Source organism: Trichechus manatus, unplaced genomic scaffold, assembly GCF_000243295.1.
Source record: "Trichechus manatus latirostris isolate Lorelei unplaced genomic scaffold, TriManLat1.0 scaffold00059, whole genome shotgun sequence".
In the NCBI taxonomy this organism is placed as follows: Eukaryota; Metazoa; Chordata; class Mammalia; order Sirenia; family Trichechidae; genus Trichechus; species Trichechus manatus.
Genome location: NW_004443995.1, coordinates 11,767,744 through 11,791,611, shown reverse-complemented (window position 1 = coordinate 11,791,611; position 23,868 = coordinate 11,767,744). Strand labels below are relative to the sequence as shown.

Genomic DNA, 23,868 nt, shown 5'->3' with positions numbered 1-23,868 from the left:
GTCAATGAAATCAGAACAAAGCCAATGACAGATTTAAAATTTAATTTAAATTTAATGAGAATTTTTTTTAATGATGATAAGATAGGTGCTTAAAAGGAGGATCAACAGATTTTTTTTTTTTTTAATGAGAGGGCCTGTGAAAATTGATAAAGCCTCAACTATTTTTGCAAAATTGTATCTTTATGATTGTGCTGCAAAAGTAAACAGGACAAAAGAAGTGCCATAATGTTATATAATTATCCTGGGAAAATTAATTAACCTGCATGCCCCCCCCAACAAAAACAGTTGATTCTTTCTTTGTTCATTCCAAGAATTAGTAAATAGTTATAACCTGAATTTTGTTAAATGAATGATTTTAAAAAGCTTATTTTCATAATTTATAGCTTCAGTTCTTCAAAATAAAGACCAATTGAACATATTTTTCAGTAGTCACCATAAAATGCTAGTTCTTTTTTTCAGGTTAATTCACGTTAAATAGGTTTGCCCTGTATCATTTATCCTTGAATAATGTGTACCTTCCCTTTTTTAATTCTAGTTACTCAAATTTTTATAGGGGGCAGAATATAGTCAAGTCTTTTGTTTCCTATAAAATCACAGCTGAAGTTGAAAAAAAAAAGTTTCACTTTGTTACATTCACCATAATGTTAGTTAAAATTTCTACAAATGAAGAGTAATACAGGAAGAAATAACACAGAACATCTTCACTATTTCCTAATTTTACATATAAGCATTGGAAAGAAGTCCAGAATGGGAAGCAACTTACTCAAGATCACACAGTTGACATCAGCAGAGTCAGGATTACAAGGAAGATCTCCAAAACACTCTTCCCTCTCTAGGCCATTAATCTTTATTTGACTTTAAAGGTAGGCAAGATATACATGAATATCAAAAATACATGGAATGGAAACTGTATAGACACACTAAAAAGTAAAACACTACTCAGCAAGCAGTGAGGCACTAAATCGACTTCAAATTTTTATTAAGGTTATCCTTCTGTTAGTGATTGAAGGTATTTTAGCTTAGTGGGCCATGCAATAGCTATAGCACCACAACTAATGGACTGCCAAGAAATGATTTAATAAAGAGGCCCAGCTGAACAACGGTGTATAAGTAACTCTGACAACCTGAGGCTTTCTTCTGGTCAAACACTTTATATCTATCTATAAGTGACTTTCTTTAAAAAAAAAAAAACACACGAGAAGATACTCTCAGAAGGTTTCAGTGTAATAACAGTAGCCCAAACATTCTTATATAAGTTCAGATTCTCCAAGATCTGAACTGTGATTAAAAAAAAACCTTAAGGATCTTTTCCCCAGATCCTTCTACAGGCATCATTTATAACATGGATAGAGATCTAGTTAAACAACACATTCAGCAACTACAATGTGTATTTCTCTTGGTTAAAGTAAAATAAAGAAGCAGAGCAACTTCTTAAATGTTGTCCTCTAGATTTTAGAGTGTGAAATAAAAATATTTATCAAATACACATTTCTATAAAATATTATGTAGACTGATCATCTTTATAACATGGATTAACTTGTGGTGACAGTAGAAAACAAAAGTAGTGTGGGAAGAAAATATACAATGAGCTAAGATTTTGAAAAATTATAATGTTTATGATTAATGAGAATTCAGGGGAAAAGTACATTCATGCCCTTTAAACCGCGGCTTCGAACCCCTGCTGAGAATTTGCACTTCCAACAAGTTCCCTGCTGAGAATTTGCATTCCAGTTCCCAGGAAGTTATATGGAACAATCACCTGAGGATTTTGTTAAAACGTAGATTCTGATTCAGTATATCTGGGGTAGAAAGGCAAATTCTCAGCAGGGTTCAAACCAGAACAAACCGGTTCGAACCCTGATTTAAACTTTGCTGGAAGTGTTGCAGTAAGTATTAAATCCTTAAAAATGCCCATATATACTCCTTGACCCAGCGATTCCACTTCTAAAATTTTACCTAAGAAAATAAAATGGATCCAAGAAAAGACTTACCTAAAAGGATCTTCACCATAACATTATTTTTTATAACAAAAAAGTTGGAAATATCCAAGGCTGAAATAAATCATTGCACATCCACATATGAGAATACGAAGCAGTCTTTAAAAAGAATATTATAAAACGCTATGGAGAGATGTTCATAATATATTGTTAAGTGGACAAACAGAATTACAAAAAACAGTATGCATTGTACGATACCATTTTATTAAACATGTGCAGACAAAAAGGTCTGGAAAGATACGTGTAAAATATTAATATGGTTATCTGATCATTGGGATTATGGGATTTCTTTGTTTTGCTTATCTATGTTTTCTAGATAATCTACTATGAATACATGTTGCTTTAATAGTAAGAAAAAAAATAAGTTATTAAGGATTTTTAAACAGTACAAGAACGTAAAATTTTATTACACAGTCATTCTAAAATATCATACATGAGTAGGAAATGTCACAATGCAATGTGCTACAGGACAGTGAATGAATGGTAAGCCTTTCCCTTGATACGAAATTGGTCAAACATTATGTTTATGTTTATGCGAACCTAATCCAAAAGAAAAAAAAAATTCTTTCACTGGGAATAACAGTAATTCTACGTTATTAGAAAAAGAACCATGATAGCCATTATCAAAGTACTCATTTCTGTGGAAAATAAATGGAAAAATTTATGTGGAGTTGCAAGCAAAATGGATGAGGGTTTAAACACTCAAAGCTGCAGAGAGTATCTTAGGTAAAAATCTGATCTGCAGGAATACAATCCAAACCTGCCTCTTGGTTAGCAGCCCAGTCTTAACCACTGTACCACCAGGGCTCCTTTTGGCATAAAGTGGAAGAACTGTTCCGATGTAAAGTTCAGCTCAGATTCATGATTCTTTTTTAAGGATGTTTAATTTCCCATGAAACAAAGACAAAGCTTCGCACCTGAATCTTCACATGAAATATTTCTACTCAGAGTAACATTTTTAACGTCTTTGAAATTTGTTTAAAAATTTATCTGTTTACAAGTCCAATAAAGGATTAGGCAGCCAGAATAACTAACTCACTCTCTCAAAACAGCTTTATGAAGTTGATTAATATTTTCCTTTCTAGACACACATGAAAATAAAGAACTAAATGACTTAAAAACAGGAACACTTTTGCATTTAAAACTATGTTTAGATTGTCTTAAAACCGATCCTTGATTGTCTTACAACTTATCCCTAGGAAAATTCATGAATAAAAGAAGGTTTACAGGCACAATATTATTCCAGAAGCCTTCTGAAAACCTGTTTTCAGATTCAACATTAAATAATTAGTTCAAACAATTCATTCTCCCAATCACAGGAAGAAACGACTGCTTCACACTTTTAAATCTTAAGTTTTAGTATTCTTTAACTATTATAGTAAGGAGACCTGGTGGGGCAGTGGTTAACTGCTCAGCTGCTAACCAAAAAGTTGGCGGTTCAAACCCACCAGCCGCTCCGCAGGAGGAAAGATGTGACAGTCTGCTTCCTTAAACATAATAGCCTTGGAAACACTACAGGGCAGTTCTACTCTGTCCTACAGGATCACTATGAGCTGGAATTGACTAGCTGGCAACAGGTTTGGGTTTTGGTTAACTATTACAGTAGAAAAGAAAAAAAAAAAGCAGCACTAGAGTTTCTTCCAAGGCTACTACACTTTATTTCCATTCATACAGTACAGCATTAATAGAAAACCACTGCTTAAATATGAATTGTCTATGTACAAACTGCCTATTACATCTAGTTATTCATAAAACACCCCCTTGGCCAGATAGTAGAAGGAAGACTGAAGCATCAGATAACATTTCAACTAAAAGACCTCTGTTGCTGCTTCTTGGCCAATCGTTCTCTGCAGCTCTTTCAGTTTAACCTGAAGTCTTTATCAGACACCAAGTCAGTTAACATGCATTGAAAGATTCTTCAAGAATATAAATGAGAAGGTTACTCAAACCAGCCCTGCTACTTTAATCTAAATTACCTTAAATTGAAGATCCAAATTGTGAGCATAGTGTAAGATTTTTCTACGATGTCTTTTAACTGCTTCCTCCTCCTCTCTTCTGTATTTCTAATCTCTCTGTATTTCTAATCTTTCTAATCTTATAGCTGAAAGAGGTTTACATTTTTTAGGAAAAAATACAGATGCTTTTAAGGAAGGTATTCCCTTAACTACTCCTTACATCTACTTTCTAATCCCCAACTCACTTAATTAAATTCAGCATGAATTTAAATTGCAATTAACATCTTTTGAGGGATTACATGTTCTAATCACAATTATGCAGTGAATATTTGAAACACATACATTTTGTTATATTATCTGAAGTGCAAATTGGAGTCCAAAAAAGATGTTTAATAAAAATGTATAATACTGAAGACTTTATTATGGAACCTAAGGGACTAAAAATGAGATTAAAAAGAGTAAAAGCACTGATACAAGTACAAAAACAAATTGCTTCAACCTCCAAAACCCCTGGAAATGGCCCCTCTTGGCTCCCATTTAACCTAGCTTCATCATAGTTTAAAAACTGCCTAGTAAGAGGTTTTATTAACCAAACTGAATTTCATTTTTCTTCCCTAGGTCAGTAGCTATGGAGTCTTAAATGAGTGATGATGCATAAAATTCTACAAGGGCAGAAGGTAAAATGTTTTTCTGATTCAGGAAATTACAATGGAATGATTTAACTTCCTTTACTTTACCTTTCCTTCAAAACAGTATTTCATGAGCAGCAGAAAAAAGCTGACATTTACTGAGCGCCTTCTATAGGCCAGAAAATGTGTTAGGTGCCTTAAGTGTTTTTTCATTCAATCCTGAAAATAACACTGTAAGGTAAGTGTTATTCCATTTCATAGATGTGAAAACTAAGAACCGGAGAAGATAAATGAATCAGTGGTGAGATCAGGATTTGACTCCTAAATCCATGACCTTGTTAGGAAAAAAGATAATATCATTTCTGCAAATTTGACACCTTAAGAGATCTAGGTCAAGCCTAGAACAAAGTACCAATTATAAACTTCAACTATAATCCTCTCAAATAGGCAGCTGGAACTTCAGTGACCGCAGAAGGTGCCTTCATCTTTTGTGGTAAATTTGGAAAGAATGCTTCAAGAAGCTTCACTCTTGGGACTCTCAGGGCTTTTTCTGAAAAGCCCAAGAGCTTGTTAAAACTCAGGTTTACTTCATTGTCTTCTCAATCAGTGTCCAGCGGAGTCAGGACAGGTTTTATTATGAAGGAAAGATTTGGTTTACTCATTTATGCCCGGTTTCCTTTTGATAATACAAAGACTTACTTTACCTGGATCTGTTTGTGCACACATCAGATCTTTAGTTCTAAGGCAAGGTTTATCTTCAAGGAAACCAATGCAAACTCAGGTTCTGCCTTTCACTCTCTTCAACTGTAAGTTTCGTGTTAACTCATCACTATTCATACAACTTTTGCTACTACAGCTTACTAGTAAACGAGGGGCTAGTTAGGCTAGCTCTTACTTTTTACTATGAGATCCTCAATATGAGATATCACCAATTACTAAACTGCCTACCCAGTCACCCCTGAAAATCAGGGTTAAAAAGAAAACTTCAGTGCCCCTTGGCACAGTTTTTCTCTCATTTATCCATGACCCAGACTTCTTGCTCCATGCGATGGGACTATGCCTAATGTGACACAATCCCCTTTACAAGAATAGACCCAACACAACCCAAAGATTGGAGAGAGGTAAGTGGGAGAAGAGGTATATGTTTTAGTAGTTCACCATCAGATATGCAGGCACTAGAGGGCTCTAGACTTAGCTTGTTAGTTGCCATGGAATTGGCTCCAACTTACGGAAATCTTATGTATCTCAGAACAAAACGTTGCCCAGCAGTCTTGTGTCATCTTCATCCTAGGCCTGAAACCAGCTCTGCAGCTAGAGGACCTCTAACAGGTTAAACTTAACCACTTCAAGCCTCTGTTTTCTCATCTCAAAAAATAGGCATAATATGAGTAACTACTTGTAAGGACTTTGTGCGAATTATATGAGACAATTCATGTAAAACATTAGCCATGCCATGGGGCACTGAAATTAGTAAGTGCTCAATAAATATTAGCTACTATTAACAGTTTTTTTTTTAACAATACAATTACAGTCTTTTTTTTAACAATACAATTCACTGTGATTTTAGATTCATAACCTGTTACATAGACCTTCCTCGTTTGTATTCAGAAAATTTAGAGATTTATGAGGCATAAGAAAAACATCAACAATAGAATTTTTTTTCCCCATCTTTGAGGAAAAACCTGAAATAAGACCTCAGGGGAAAAACAAACCATATGGAGGAGGGCATCCTAACAATTATAATTAGGACTGGGGTTTGGAATAAAATAATCATTCAGGGTGCTCCTAAAGTTTCCTGAAAACCAAAGGCTGAAAGGGAAACACAACCAGAGGGACAGTACATTCACTGGAGATGCTAATGGCATCTAGGAAGGCAGAAACCAAGCCTTCTGGAAAGGTCTTTGCATCTTTCCTATGAAGCACATCTCCCAACCCAGTCATCATTTCTCAAACTCTGGCCTTTCTTGAACCTCTGATAAAATACCAACATAGGGAGGATATAAAGAGGTATGAATGTTTGGTGGAGGTAGAAGGTTGGTAAGGAAAGGCAAAAGGTATGGTTTCAGAGAGGTTGGAAATGTAAATCAGTGGCACCTGGAGAATGCTTCTTTTAGAGCAGCTCCAGGGAAAGGTAAGAGAAACCAAGGAACAGCAGGATCCATGGCCTAGGAATCCTTCTACTCAGACCTAAGTATTATCATCAAAAACAACCAAATTATTCAGTCATTTAATGAATTTCTATTGTGTATGAGGAACTGGGATTTTTTTTTTTTTAATGTATGATATGATCCCTGTCCTCAAGAACACTTCAATATATAAGGGAGAAGACCAGTCCATTTGTTGTTGATTTGATCCTGACTCATAGCAACTCCACATATCAGAGCAGAATTGTGCTCCATGAGAATGAAGAAAACCAAAGACACAAGGAAAAGATTAGTCCAAATGACTAATGCACCACAAGTAATACAGCCTCTACCAGACTGAGTCCAGAACAACTAGATAGTGCCCAGCTACCACCACCAACTGCTCTGACAGGGATCACAATAGAGGGTCCCAGAATGAGCTGGAGAAAAACACAGAACAAAACTCTAACTCACAGAAAAAAAAAAAAAGACCTGACTTACTGGTCTGAGACTGGAGAAACCCCGAGAGCATGGACCCTGACCACCCTTTTAGCTCAGTAATGAAGTCACTCCTGAGGTTCACCTTCAGCCAAAGATTAGACAGGCCCACAAAACAAAATGAGACTAAATGGGCATACCAGCCCAGGGGCAAGGACTAGAAGTTAAGAGGCGACAGGAAAGCTGGTAACGGGGACCCCAAGGTCAGGAAGGGGAGAGTGTTGACATGTCATGGAGTTGGCAACCAATGTCACAAAAACAATATGTGTACTAATCGTTTAATGAGAAACTAGTTTGTTCTGTAAACCTTCATCTAAATTACAATTATTAAAAGAGAGAAAGAAGTCAGACACAAAACGCCAAAAAAAAAAAAAAAAAGAACTGTGCTCCATGGCATAGGATGTGTCAAAGCCAAAACTACTTTAAAGAAAACCAGGCACTGCATAAATGCTTGCTTAAACCTCACAGACTACACAGATTTCCTTCAAAGGAGAATTTCTTTAAAACAGAGTTTAGTATTTACTCTGTGATGGGCTTCTTTCTATATGCAATGGCTATGTTTAGGCATAACCACTCCTCTGTCAGTTTGTAGTATTATGGTGGCTTGCATGTTGCTGTGATGCTGGAAGTTCTGACACTGGTAACGCAAAAACCAGAAGGGTCACCCATGGTGGACAGGTTTCAGTGCAGCTTCCAGACTAAGTCAGACTAGGAAGAAGGACCAGACAATCTACTGCTAAAACTATTGGCCAGTGAAAACCTTAAGAATAGCAGCAGAACAGTGTCTATACCGTGCTGGAAGATGAGCCCCTCAGGTTGGAAGGCACTCAAAATACGACCAGGGAAGAGCTGCTTCTACAAAGTAGATTCGACCTTAATGACGTGGATGGAGTAAAGCTTTCGGAACCTTCATTGGCTGATGTGGTGTAACTAAAAATGAGAAGAAACAGCTACAAACATCCACTCATAATTGGAATGTGGAATGTAGGAAGTATCGATCTAGGAAAATTGGAAGTTGTCAAAAAAGAAATGGAATGCATAAAGATCAATATCCTAGGCATAAGTGGGCTGAAATGGACTGGTATTAGCCATTCTGAATCAGACAATCATACGTTCCACTATACTGGGAACGACAAATTGAAGAGGAATGGCATCGTATTTATCATCAAAAAGAACATTTCAAGATCTATTCTGAGGTACAATGCCGCCAGTGACAGGAAGACCAGTTAACACGACTATTATTCAAATTTACACGAACTACTACTGCCAAAGATGAAGAAATTGAAGATTTTTACCAACTTCTATAGTCTGATATTGATCAAACATGCAATCAAGATGCATTGATAATTACTGGTGATTGGGAATGTGAAAGTTGGAAACAAAGAAGAAGGATCAGTAGCTGGAAAATACGGACTTGGTGATAGAAATGACACCAGGGATCACACGATAAATTTTCCAAGATCAATGACTTATTGCAAATAGCTTTTTTGCAACAACATAGAAACAGTTACACACAAAGAGATATTCGGAACTTTCCAAAATTCAGGCTAAAGGTCTCCAGAAAATTCAGGATAAAGTATCTCCAGAAGCTGTCTAGACCACTGGGCCAACTAGATTTTTTTTTTCTTTTAGCCTTTGAAGCGTGGCTTATTCTAAAACTAGTAGCTTAGGAATATATCTTAGCATATTGTTTGAGGAGGCTTCAACCTTTTAAGTTAAACGATATGAGTATTTTTCTGTACCAAATTCTGGTTGAAGCTAGTTATTCTTATTTGATGAGGCTTGGTGAAAAAAGGTAGACAATATAGGAGAAAATATAGAAAATCTTCAACCCATGGAAAATATACAGGCTTTCATATTAAAATAATGGTCATTTAACTGAAAATTATAATTGTTTTAATGAAAATTATGGAAAGCATTTAATGACTACTCACTGTATGTCAGATTAAATGATTTATACTCATTATCTCATTTAAAATTCATATTATACCTGTTTTATAGTTGAGGAGGCTGAGATGTAAAGTAATTTATCGAAAATCAGACAGCTAGTAATTAAATAGCAGAGCCAGGATCTGAATAGGTCTGTCTACACCAAAGCTTACACTCTCTTCACTGTTACAGTATCAACACCAAAAACTTCAACTAAAAACAATATGTTACTGCAATTTGAACCACTGCTCTTACCAAACTCATAAACCCAAGAAAATATCTCTCTACCCTATCCAACCATTTCCTTACCTCCACTCTTCATTTTTTCCAAAAGATAGGTCCATGCAATTTTCTAGATCTTCATCAAAAAAAAAAAAAGGGAAATGAAGTGTTTTTTTAATACAAAATATAAGTCCTTCAGCATCATAGAAAATAACTTTCACATAAAACACAGTGGAATAACTGAGGGCAAGGTATAAAAAAGTTATGAAGGTGCTAAAAAATGCTCTGCTATCAGTACTATACCTGGGTACCAACGTGTTCACACAAGTTACTTTGAAACAAATCAGTCTAAGTGCCTGTCTTGGAAAACACTTCCTTGCACTGAATACCTGTGTTAGGAAAGAAAGCCAGCCCAGAAATTAATTAAGAAATGAATGATTTTTCAGAGTGCTATGAGAAGTTTTACATTACAACTTTCTAATAAACTTTTCCTCTATAATCAGAGTGAAATCTTCCTACAGATTTCCTTCCTTCATTTACATATCTGTGCAGGTCTGTTCTTTTTTTTTGTATTCCAAGCCCTTTTGCCCTTTCAATCATGAAGCATATTACTCCACTGTCAGTGCAAAACAGTTCCTAACAACAGGGAACCCAGCTGGGATAGGAAGAGGGCAGCAGGCTCATGCATTAACATAATAATCCAACTGTGTTCCCATAGGCCCTTAGGGCAGACAGCATATTAGGTAGGCCTCCTGTGCAGACTCTGGTGGAAGCTGCCTTATCACTTGCCTATCAACCTGTGGCAGCTATAGCTGGCTCGACAGCACCAGCTCCTGCCAAGCAGTGGTGCCCAATTACCTTACTACAAAAGACAGAAATCCATTTTTCTATGTCTGTTTAATGTACTCAATGCATTTCCTTATTTATGATTTGAATCTGTTTCTGCATTGTTTCCAGGGGACTGACTTACTGCCTTTTGACTTTTGAAAGTCTAGTTGTCTAAAGGCCATACCACTGCAGTAGTCAGGAATGAGACTGAAAACTAAATTGCAAACACAAAATCCCAAGTGGGTAATGCTAACTGCTCAGTTACCGGTTGTCTAACGATTCTTCAATGAGTAAAGACGACTAGAGGTGTGGGGGGTACCTGAATAGCTGCCATCGCTATTTCCTCAAGGGGAAAAAGGTGGGAGAGATCCTATACCAATGTCTTCTTTAAGTATATTTTTTTATTCTCATCCACGCTTATTCTAAGGCTGATTCCCATACAGCATAAGCGTTTGTGCACACTGATCCCCTGTGTGGCTGAAGCAGTACAGAGTCAAAAAAGATATGACAAAACTATGTTTTAAAATCTCAGATTATTATTGATGACTCCCTTTTTCAGAAAACAGGCCGATCCATTTCTCTGCTTTGTACTGTTTGCATGCAAGAAATGTATGTCTTATTTTAATACTCCTCAGTTCCTGGAATCTTTGATTCACTCTATGTATAATTTTCTCTCCAAGTCACAATATATATCAAATAAGGAAAAGCCAACAGGTATATTCCACTCAAAAGATATTACTCACTACATGTTATGCAAGATCACCTTTAAAAACACCATAAGAGATGTTTAAAATCACAACTCACTTGTGAATTAAACAGAGTTAATGGCACCCAACAGCAACAACACTGTCTTGTGTCTTGATGAAATATCCCCTTAAAAAGGTTACAATAAAGTGCATAATATGACATTTATTTAATATAGGAAAAAAGTGCTCTTAGAAGTATTCTAAATAAAGCTATTTAAAAGAGCAGGAGATGACTTACTTGGTTAGAGAAACATTTTCTACTAATCAAGTATTTCTTTAAAAAATTAGTTTCTAGAATTGTTATATTTTGTTTTTGTAGGTATTTTAATAAAAAATGAATCCTCCAGTCAGACAAAAATGCATTTATCTAACATTTCTATGAATTTTAAATGTCAGGGCACATTATTATTTAAGCCAGCCAGCCTGATATATTTTATGAACATTCTAATAATTAAGTATCAAGGGCCACATCTGCAAATGGCTTTGATTTTCTCTGTCACAGTTACCTCTGTTACCTTAGCATTAATTGTTTGTGCATTACATTAGTAGGTGGCAGTGACCATTCAGCAACTTGTCAGCTCTTTGCATTACTTCCACACACACCATACAGGGCTTTGTACAAGGTAAATACCCTCATCAGCAAGACATTTGTCTGCTCTTTATCAAACAACCTGGGGAAAATTCAAGTAAAAGAGGAAAAAAACTAAAAGAAATTTTCTTCTTCTGTGAGTAAATTCTGAGCTGTTTAATAGTCTCTAAACACTACACTATAATATATGTTGACAGAAGTGTAAATACAAAATACTAAACTCAATTATAAATATTAATTCTTATATATGTGTTTAGCAGCAAAATTATACACATCCCCTTCTTGATCTTTTGGGGATTACAGAAGCTCTTTATTCTTCATAAATTCTTACATTTTGACAAAATGTAATGCATCTTCCAAGTCATTAAGTACAGAAACTTGATTTTTTATTAAAAAACAATAAACACCAGCAATGTGGTGACAGGAAAAATAGTAGCCTAGACTTTACCACTTTAATTCCTTAAAGGTGTATGCTTCTACTCTAGGGTAAACAAAAGGAAAGCATTTTTATAAAATTGAAATCTAGTTATTCCATTGGTGAGGACTTGATTTTAACTTAAATAGCAACTTCTGCTACTACAATAATTTGGTCTCCAAAGGAGGGTGGTGAAGGAAATAAGGGACAGAATTATGGTGTCATTTCTAGCACTGATAATTCAACTTTGGAAGGGCTGAAGCATTATAAAAAAAAAAGCTAAACATAAAAGAATCAAATGTTATTTAAAATTTTAAATGGGAATATTAAAAAATTCATGTAAAAATGCTTTTATATTTAAGTATGATATATCAGTTTTAAAATCTGCCCCCCCATCAGTTTCTTTAGGAAATACATTCCTACATTTGAAATATACCATATCTTCATTTTGATTCTACCAGAGCATTTTCTTTCCTCCAAAGAATTATCTAGAAAAGACACTCCTTTCCCTATGAAAATTTGTTTTATTCTTAAGGACTTTATCTACCCAGTTCAATTTGGTAGTATAGATACGGCTTCAGAGATGGTTTTCAGCTAGCATGTTTTGACATTTCTGCCAAGAATAAGACTAAGTATGAAATACCGAAATTACACGTTAAAATAGATGCCATTTTACTTTGTTTCTTCCTGAATAGCCCTTCAGCTGTTGAGGCACATACATTTTTCCCCAGGCAAAATCCCCAGGCTAAAATAACTGAGCTTCATATCTTCAGGAAACCAAGCTTCCCAAACATTATTCTTAGGTATCTGATTATCTACCAGCTATAGTTTCATTTCATATTTAATCATGTAAATCTTACTTGAAAAAGGAAAAATAATACACTTAAAACATTTCTTTTTCTGTCAATTTTTCATCTGGGATACAATTGATGAGAATACTTTATTACTTCATTTTAAAAATTTTGATCTTTATTTTAGCAGCAGAGTTACAAGTCACAAGAACTCAAGAACTGATCATTTTTGCACCCAAAACATAAGTTTCCTCCCACGACTTCCCTCTCAGCAGTGTACTATCCTACATTTGCCACTGGGGAAGGACCCTCCCATCTGCCAAGATTTAATCCTATCACTTTGCAACCTCAGCCTCTCAGGCAACTTAAAGTCAAAGACCTCCATTTTGAACCTTAACAGATACTCCGAGACTATTACTCCAAACCTCAGTTGAGGATAATATAACTTGAAATAAAAATGAAAGAAATTTAAGAAACAAGTAAAAAAAGTACATAAATGAATACCTCATAAGACCTTTCAGATCATCTTAGATTAAACAGAAAAGTTTAAGATTAAATGCAACCTCAAAGCTTTTAAAATTAATAGAAATTAAAGGCAGACTGAATCATCATATACTGATGAAGCCAACTTGATTTATAGGACTAAGCATTTTTATTTATATATAACTCTATCACAAAAAGTTTATAGATACTACCTTGACACCTACTCAGGTGCTAAATCATTATGCATTCAGTTATTCGAGCAGGTATCAGTAAAGAAAATTTGGCTTATGTAATTGCCTGCTCAACTTAGCTCTTGTTTCAAACCAGAATGCTTCCTGGAAAGTTACAGATAGAATGCTGAAACAGAATTAAGAACTATATGATGAAGAGAAACAGGAATAAAATACAAGAGGGTAGGGGAGGAGGCAATGTAAAAAGAAATGTATAAAAGGTAAAAATAAATAAATAAGAAAGGTATAGTGAGTAAATAAAGAACAGGAATTAGAAAACTGATACTCTTCATCTTCTTAAACTTGATAGTATCGATTTTCTTAAAGGCATAATTAAATACTTCTGTCTACACAGTGTTCTGGGAGAGCTGCCACACAAAGAGATGCTACACACAGTAATAGTCCATAAAGTAAATATTTATGTATATTTATACACATACATACACACACACAGAGGCAGTGGTGTTTCAGTGGTAGAATTCTCAACTTCCATGTGGAAAAACTGGGTTCAATTCCCAGTTAGCACACCTCACGCGCAGTCACTACCTGTGTGTGTGTTGCTATGTGCATTGCTATGATACCGAACAGGTTTCAGTGGAGCTTCCATACTAAAACAGACTAGGAAGAAAGGCATGGTGATTTGCTTCCTAAAATCAGCCAATAAAAACACTATAAAACACAACGGCCCAATCCTGCTGTACATGGGGTTGCCATGAGTCAGGGGGAACTCCACAGTAGCTAACAACATTAATATACATAGCTATATATGTATGTACATATATATATGTGTGTGTGTATATACACTAGAAGGCAAAAAAAAAAAAAAAAAAACCTCAAATTTGTTATCATCGTGTTACAGTGCAAAACTGCTCCCTAGGGTTTTCTTGGCTGTAATCTGTATGGAAGCAGATAGCCAGGCCTTTCTTCCACCCATCAGGTGGGTTCAAACTGCCATTCTTTAGGTTAGCAGTTGAGTATAAACTGTTTGCATCAGCCAGTGACTATATATTTTGTTGTTGTTAGGTGCTATCGAGCTGGTTCTGACTCAGCGACCCTATGTACAACAGAACAGAACACTGCCCAGCCATGCACCATCCTTGTATTTTGAGTGCCTTCCAACCTGAGGGGCTCATCTTCTGGCGCTATATGAGACAATATTCTGCTGCTATTCATAAGGTTTCCACTGGCCAATTTTTTAAGAAGTAGATCACCAGGTCCTTCTCCCTAGTCTGTCTTAGTCTGGAAGCTCCACTGAAACCTGCCCCCCACGGGTGTCCCTGCTGATATTTGAAGTACTACCAGTGGTATAGCTTCCATCATCACAGCAACATGCAAGCCACCCCAGTACGACAAACAGACAGATGAGTTGACTACATATATATATCTTGGGTTTTTATCCTGGATTGCTTCACTGGCACACTCTCTCGCTCTCTCTACACACACACAATACATGTATACACATACACATATACATATATATGTGTCTGTGTGGAGAGAGACCTGGAGAGCCTGCCAACGAAGCAGCTCAAGATAAATTGACAGGTAACTGGTCAGCATCATTGGCAACTTCTGAAAGATGAAAAGAGGAGTGACCTTTTTGGTCTCCTCCTTAGCAAATCCCCAAAATATGTGTGCGTGCGTGTGTGTGTGCGCGTGCACGCGTGTGCGCATGCGTGTGTGCACATGTGTGAGAGCATGTGTGTGGGGGTGGGTGGGTGCGTGTGTGTGTGGGTGTGTGTGTGGGTGTGTCTTGGGGGGGAGGGAAGGTGTATGTGGAGATCTCTGAAGAGGAGAAACAAGAGCTCCCTGAGGCACAACTGAAGGCTTCCACCTTCAGACCTTAGGTAGTCCTGGAACACATCCCCTTACTTGACCTCAGATCAAATCTTGCTGTAACTAACTCCAAGGTACTGACAAAACGGTGTTACTGGAAGGTGAATACTAGCTTATAGTAAGCCATTAACTAGGGCATAGAAATATTTATGGCACAGTGGCCATGCCTGACTCAATTTGCATTCAAAACAGAAAAACAGATAACTAGACTGGTTTAGTGATAGCAAATGGTATTGTTCACCATATGGATAGCCAGTAACAGAAATACAGGTGTAAAAAGTGAAATCACGGATCAGCCTTTGTCGCTGAAGAAACAACGAATTCTGCTCAGAAAAAGAACATATAGTCACCTTTCCAGTTCTTTATGCAAGAAGCCAATTTTATTCTTGTTTCAATACTGAAATCTAGAAACAAAGAGACAGATCAATTAATCTTTATAAACTGCTCCTCGGAGCTTCATTTTCCTCAAAGAGTTAAAGGAAGCCTTGACCACTACACAGAGAACATGAAATCCCTGCACTGAATTGCAAATGCATATCTCCAATTACAGTTAAAGACATTTTTACAGCTTTTATGCCAAGTCTATATTACTAGATATTAAAGAATGTGTTGTAGCAGTTAAATGTGCTAAAGCTGGCTAATCATGCTCTTGATAACAATGGTTTATGATTATATCTCAAGGAAAGCAAGAAAAAGGCTTTTACACAATTTTGTTGCTACATGATGATGCTGAACAGAAATAAAAACAAGTAGCAAAGTCAACCAAAATCTTTTGTTCTCTCTTTTGATACTATCATCTAGAGACTAAGACATCAAAAGTTGTAACTGGATTTTTATATATCCCTTGGAATAAATTCTGCTGAAAGATTTCAGAGGCTCTAGAACTAACTTAAAATAGCAAATGTATTTATATTTTTCCAAATTTGTATACACTTATACAATGAAAATTGTACCTATAAAGCAAACAGGTAAAGAATAATGAGAATTTTTAATTAGCATTTCATTAGAAATACCAATGTGAAAAGAAGGAGGTCAACTATTAATAAGGTACAGATTTCCCACCACTGGGATTTATATTCTGAATTCATTTTAAGACCAGAAAGCTGTGATCTAAAAATCTCCACCTCCAAGACAGTTAAAAGTTCAAATAATAGTGCTTAAAAAGTAAGGATTGGGGATCCAGGAACAGCAATTTGCACACATAAGCCATGTAGTTCCCATTAATCTATAATTTTAACTTAGAACCATAAGGCCCACTTATTTCATGAAAAATGATTACTCACTGGATAGCATATCTATTTCGGATAAGACTAACAGTTCAGAGATTTCAATCAAGCACGTGAGTTCCTTTTCATTTTTCTTTTTTGGTATGTGCAGTTCTCAAAGCTACACACACACACACACACACACACACAAACATACTGAAAAAGAACTATACACACTAAAATTTAAGGTTATTCCAACAAAAGGGTTAATTAGGGAAACAAATTTTCTCAGACTGTTAATAATGGGAATGACACATACTATGTGCCCATAAGTAATTCTCAGGTATCTTTGATCTTCAGCCCCACGTGGTTTCTGTTGCCTACTGTAGCCTGGCCTCTGGGACTCTCTCAGAACCAGACATCTGGCTACTTTGTTGTTTTAGACTAATCTCCTCCCAGGAGAGCTCAAGAAACGACACCAGGCAAGGAGGGTCCTGGCAAGGGAAAAAACAGTATTAGCCGATTTTCTTTTCGAGTGGACCAGAGTATCAAAATTGTCTGCAAATTTCTACAAGGGTCTTATGAGCTCTTCCGTGGTTTTGCTCTGGCATAATTTAAATAGGATGTATATATTATATCTTAAGACCCATCAATCATCTTTAAGAATTCACTAAACGTTAATCATAGCATATTACGACATATAGGAGAAAGTTGTGGGAAAAATACAAATCAGATTAATTCTTCATCCATCTGTTAGGGTTGGGTGATGACTGATAAAACAAAGATTTTAATTGTCAGCTGAAGGGTTACACAAAAATTATGGGATAATATCTAAGATTTGCATGCCTCCCATTACTCCAACTCCCGATCCTGTTTCTTCTTTTAACTGTGATTTAGCTACCAAACTACCAGAAGGGTTTTATTAGTGTGCTTCTGTAAAGTGCCTCTGAGGAAACCAAGAGTGAACAAGAAGAGGTGATAAGTGATACAGGCTTTAAAAATAAAACACTTAAGTCAAGGACACAATGTTATTTTAGAAGCAACAATCACCAATATTTTTCCCAAGACAGCAAATAATCACCAATCTCTTAATACCTTCTTAGGGATATTGTTCAGACCCCAAAATTTGTATGTTCTGAGAAAAAATAATTTGTCATTTGTTACACAGAGTATAAGCCAAGTAATAATTCCCGAACTTTAATATTTTTACTAAAGTCATAGTTTATCTATTTCTAATAGATGATTATAGATAGATAATATATGAAACCAAATGTTACACTAAAGATGACATTTGGTGATGGAAGACTCACCAGATTGCTAAAATAACTAATGTATCTATTTCATGTCTACAGGTAAAAGAAATTCCTTGTTTTATGCTTTAATTATCTTTATAATAATAAAAACATATAGCTATATAGTGACTCCTACCTTGTACTATATTTTATGAATTAACAATTCTAATCTCTGCTTTGTCATACTGTCTACTATGTTCACATCCATTTAAGCACTAGTACAGATGGAAACTTTCAGCAGACAAGCATAAAAAGAAAATCTTAAGCAATAATAATTCATTTGTGATGAAATAGTTTCCCAAGTAAAACAAAAGAATTATGCTAGAAACATAATAATATGAAAATTGAAAGATAAAGAAAACTCAAAGAGATCTTTTATTTTGAATTTCTTTCCTTGACCAAAGATGCATAAAGAGAAACTTTAAAGATCACACTTCAGTTTATACACTCACATCACCATTATTCAAGAAAAAAAAAAAGTTAGCACAAAATTGGGTCCCAGAACATATTAGCAAAATGGATTCCAGTGGGAATGTTCCCAAAAATTCCTCTAGGTGTCTGGAGTTTTGTATGTAGCATTAGGATTAGTGCTGCTATGTAACAAAAATATTTCTCACATTAATCTGCATTTCCTGAAGAATCCAAAGAAACAGAAAATTCAAGAAAACCAATGAGATGCAACAATGCTGTACACTATTAAGTTATAATGATCCCAGAAGGCAATTCAGAATTGCCTTCTAGATATCACATTATTTTAAATTATACTCAGTGTAGTTCTAGTCTTAAATGTACTTTATTCTATTCTATTATTTGAAAATTGTATCCCAATACACTTTATATTAATTGTAATTAAGTTTAGCTGGATACCAAAAATAGACTATAAGCAGTAGTTTACACAAGAGAGATGTTCATTTATCTTTCATGTAAAAGAAAGAGGTAGGCATTGAGAGGTAGGCAATCTAGGGCTGGTATGGCATCTCCATAGTCAAAAGGGCCCAGACTCCTATTCTTGCTGTTTCACTATCATTGTCAGGTTGCTTCATGATCCAAAATTACTCTTCAAACTCTAGTCATCAGATCAATATTCCAGCAAGCAGAAAAAGGAAAGAAAAATGAAGGTTGTTTATGGGTGATCATTGCACATGATTAATGTAATGGATATCACTAAATTGTATATCTGAAAAATGTTGAATTGGCAAATGTATTATATATATTTTTACAACAATAAAGATTGTCCCTTCAAAGGAGACTTGCTAGACATACTATACAATACATTTATTTATATCTCACTGGCCAGAATTTGAAGGAGCCCTGGTATCGCAGCAGTTAAAGTACTCAGCTGCTAACTGAAAGGTTGGCAGTTTGAACCCACCAGCCACTCTGTGGGAGAAAAATGTGGCAGTCTGCTTCAGTAAAGATTTACAGCCTTGGAAACCCTATGGGGCAGTTCTACTCTCTCCTACAGGGTCGCTGAGAGCTGAAATCGACTTAACAGCAATGGGTCTTTTGGTTTGAGCAGAATTTAGTCACATTGTCACAAAGAAAGCCAGGAAGTCTAGTAAGTACAGTATTTTAACTGGATAGTAGTGTGTGTCCAGCTGAAAGTTGGGGTTGCATGCTAAAGAAGGGGAAAATGGGTATTGAAACACAACCAGGTATGTCATTCACACACACACACATATGTATACATATATATATGAATTCATATATATATATATATACACACACACACACACACACATATGTATGTATTCAGTTAAATGCAACTCCTCTTGTAGGTAAAATACATGAGTTTTTTTAAAAACAGAAACAAATTCATTACTATTACTGGTATCAGATTAGCTTAATTCAGATGAAAGTGCAGTGGGAGTTATCAATAAGTCAATACAATGAAAATAATATATTTAAAATTGGGTCAATTTGAGAAAACAATATCCAATGAAAGAGACAGACACAGAGAATCAATTCACTTCCTTGAAACAAAATTAATATTTCCTTAAGTATGAACTAAGTACTTATTAAATAAATGTATCAAGTAGATTCTCCCAATGAGTTAACATTTTGTGTTGGCTTAGACAGAGTCCATGTGGGGACCAGAACATAACTTTAGGCATGGATGGAAGTCCATAATTTTCCATCACCCCATCCACATTTCTTGCCCCCATGGCGGGGGCCGGGGGGGAGGTAGGGAATGTAAGTAAAGAAGCAAGAGTGTGAAAATCAGGATAATCAAACTAACTCCCTATAGGGTCTACCTCCCAGATCAAATAAAGAATTATTTATAAAGAATCACTCAAAAGGGAGTTTAAGGAGATTATATGACTTGACTCTGACTGTAGATTTCTGAGAGTTATAGATACAGCCCAGGTTCCTCTAGGTCAAACATCTATTTCCCTGGCTTTTGCAAATTTCAAATAAAGTTGCAGTGAATCATTCCCAGGTGATTTTGAAGCACACTTCAATGAGTAGAAGAAAGTCCCAAGGAGCATTACAGCAGCAGCATGCTTTGGGACGGGTCTTGTGGTCACAGGAAAACAGGGTCACACAGTGTGAGGGAAGTTCCCTAACTTCTCAGTGGTGAGCGCATAATGCCTTAGGGAGTCCCAGCAGACCCTGACAACACCTGCTATACACAGAGCCAATGTTGCAGGTAACTTCAAGTCCTAGAAAACCTTCACAGACTATTACTGATGGAGCAGACTGATCAGCCCTGACAACTTCTTGAAGTAGATGCAGTGCCAGAAAAGAACCTGTTTATTCATTGTAAGGCTAGTTTCAGGAGCCCTGGTGGCACAACAGTTAAGTTCTTGGCTGCTAACCGAAAGGTTGGTGGTTCGAACTCACTAGCCGCTCCACGGGAGAAAAGATCTGGCAATCTGCTCCGGTAATGATTTCAGCCTAGGAAACCCTATGGGGTAACTCTATTCTATCACATGGAATCAATATGACTCAGAATCAACTTGATGGCACACAGCAACAACAAAGGCTAGGATTTGGAAACCTGAGAGAAAGTCCCACTCTGGGCTGAGAAAAGTTATGCCCTGAGGGAGAGACCACAATGATGACGAAGATAATACGATCACAGTGGTGGCAACAGCAACTGTAGAAGGGGCAATCTGAGTGCAGCCTGCTGACTTTCCCTGTGACCCACAAATCAACCTTATGCTTAGGACCAGATGTGTTCGCCTGGCTTCTTGGACAGGATGAGAGTGTGGGCTGACTCTCTTTCCCAGGGTGTCTTGACCCAAAACATATCCTATAGCAGCTGATGCCCTATCAGCACATCCTTTCCCTTTTGCCCTGAGCATATGTCAATATTCCTAGAAACTACTTAGCAAAATAAGTGTATTACATGGTAACTGGTTAACCCTATTTCTGTATCTATTCTTACAGAAGCAGGAACAAGGTTTCTCAACTGCAGTACAGGAGGGATGGGCACACCCTACCAACCCTGCATCAGCTGCAGGGAGTGACCCACTGGCCATAGGGGACTGGCCACTATTGAAGCTGACCTTGTTCTGTCTGTTTCTATGTGAGTTAAGCGCTGTTCCATCCAATTTCTGTGTCTAAATTGTGCATTTGTTGGCAACTCTGGACCTTGGCTCCACAGTCTGGTGCAGAGAGTAGGGTTAACAGCAACAATACAGGTGCCAGAGGACCATCCATGCACGGTTCTTCTAAAGAGTCTAGCTTGGTTAAGATCTGGTTAGTAGAGGAACTAAAATTCACAAAGAGGATGAGACATGATGAAAGAAAAGAGGGAAAAGGACAGGAAAGAAGAGAAGGGGAGAATCTAAGAAGACAAGCACAGAGCTTAAAAATACAAAGATAAATAATGAAGAAGCTTTTAAAAAATCAAGTAGACTATATTGGTATTCTCTCTTCGCAGCCTTATGAAAGGAAAAGAATCAGCCAACTTGAAGATACGTCAATTAAAACTATTGAGTCTGAAGAGAATAAAAAAAGAATGAAGAAAAGTGAACAGAGCCTAAGCAACTGGTGGCACACTACCAAGAAGACCAACATATGCATTATGCATGTCCCAGAAGGAGAAGAGAGGGAAGGGAACAGAAAAAAATATTTGAATAAATAATGACAGAAAAATTCCCAAATTTGACAAAACACATGAATCTACACATCCAAGAAGCTGAATGAACTCCAACTAGGATAAACTCAAAGAGATTCACACCAACACACTATAATCATACTCTCAGACACCAAAGATAAAGAGATAGTCTTGAAAGCAGACAAAGAAAATCATCACATACAAGGGATCCTTAGTAAGATTAAACGCCAATTTCTCCTCAGAAACCTTGAGGTCAGAAAGAAGTGGATAAAATATTTAAAGTGAAGGAAAAGAACTGTCAACCAAGAATCTGGAAAAACTGTCCTTCAAAAACGGGGGCAAAATTAAGATCTTCACAGATAAACAAAAGAGCCCTGGTGGCACAGTGGTTAAGAGCTGGGCTGCTGGAGGCGGGGCCAAGACGGCAGAGCAGTCAGATGTTTCTGGTGGACCCTCTTACGACAAAGACATGAAAAACCAAGTGATTCGAATATATATAGCAACTTGGAAGCCCTGAACTTCAAAGGCAGAGTTGAGGAACTGGACTGAGTGGCAGGGGGAGGAAAAGACGGTTCAGAAGCAGTGAGGAGTTGCCAGACCTGACCCAGCGACAGCCTGAGCCCTTCAGGCCTGACCAGCTCAGGGGTGAGTGGTGAGGCAGGCAAGCAGCCATGCTCGGGAGGCACGTTGTCAGCACCGGGAGAGACCCAGCACCAGACGGTCTACTGGGCCACCCAGAACCAGTGAGAAGCAGCCCTCCATGAAAGATAAGTACTTGCGTAGGGCTTACCGTGCAGATCAAAAAACCCCCTTTAGGGAAAAACCTCTCTCCCATTTACCTCCCCACTCCCTGCTCTGCACTGGGTCCCGGGCTGGCTTCAGCAATTACCGACTCCCCTGGGCCAGAAGTAGGAGCAGTCACAAGCCCGGAGCCATTCTCCCTGCCTTGGAGAGAGAACAAATTAACAAGCAGGGGGAAAAATAAACTGCCAGCTCCCCTAAGCCAGGAACCCAGGGTAGGCACAGCTCCATAGCCTAGGCACAGGCATAAGGGATCCATAGACTTTGAGTGCCTCTCCCCCTGCATAGATTTGTGTGGGCCCATCTCAACAGCGTAGGCCCTCATTACTGCAGTACAACAGGGTATATACCGGAACTGTAACTTCAACTGTTTCAGCTGTGAAGTGGCAGCTTCTTGACATTTGACACTCCTCTGCCCATTAAGAAGGGTCTTCACCTACCCACGTCAGGGGCCTGAGGACTGGTGGCTCCACCTACGCCACCTAGCCACCTGCAAGAGGGGCCCATGAATAAGAGGTGCCCCCAGTCCTTACAGTCAACAACATTAGGTGGTCATAGTCCAGCTGCAAACCCACCCACCTACGTGCTCTAGGGAACAGGGACACACCTTCCTCCTGGACACTCGGGGGGGCCATCATCCCCCTGCCTTGCTCAGAGTGTGTCCCCCAGCTGCAGCCAGATACCTGTGCCTACACCAATCACCCGTGCCTGTCTAGGACTGTAAGTAAGAGCCTACATCACACACTTGGTGGCTATATACCTGGGCATCTGAGCTGAATCCATACAGTACAAGTGGGCGGACTACTGAGCACACATACCCAGTAACAGATATAACCACCTAGTGACAGGACATTAGAGCTTCAAAGGTGCCAATAATCAAACTAGCTCACACGAGCAGCCTATTTGGGCATACCAAAACAAAACAAGAAGCTAGGACACAGTAAGCAAACAGAAAATAAATAAATATATTAACTTATTGATGGCTCCAAGACAACAGTCAATATCAAATCACATAAAGAAGCAATCCATGATGGCGTCAGCACACTCCCAAAATAAAGAATCTTGAAACTTTCCAAAGGAGAAAAATTTCTTGGAACTACCGGAGGCAGAATACAAAAGATTAAGATCCAAAACTCTTCAAGAAATTAGGAAGGAAATTAAGCAAAATGCACAACACGCAGTAGAGGAAATTAAAAAGATTAGCGAAGAGCATAATGACAAATTTAACAGGCTGCA

General features: G+C 37.3%; 1 protein-coding gene and 1 long non-coding RNA gene across 7 annotated transcripts in view; both read right to left on the bottom strand.

The window, feature by feature from the left end:
* The window catches only part of SLC10A7 (solute carrier family 10 member 7), a 334,202-nt gene that overhangs the window by 241,573 nt on the left and 68,761 nt on the right, over nt 1-23,868 (bottom strand). The window lies entirely within an intron of this gene.
* On the bottom strand, nt 1,003-16,762 carry LOC111821015 (uncharacterized). 3 transcript variants are annotated; one of them, XR_002824501.1, is made up of 3 exons: nt 15,619-16,762; nt 9,441-9,742; nt 1,003-2,120 (listed from the first exon to the last, which is right to left on the bottom strand). It is a non-coding gene; the product is annotated as an uncharacterized LOC111821015 (long non-coding RNA). The 3 variants fall into 3 exon arrangements; XR_002824502.1 differs by lacking the exon at nt 15,619-16,762 and adding an exon at nt 11,443-12,332; XR_002824500.1 differs by lacking the exon at nt 15,619-16,762 and having other exon boundaries at nt 9,441-12,332.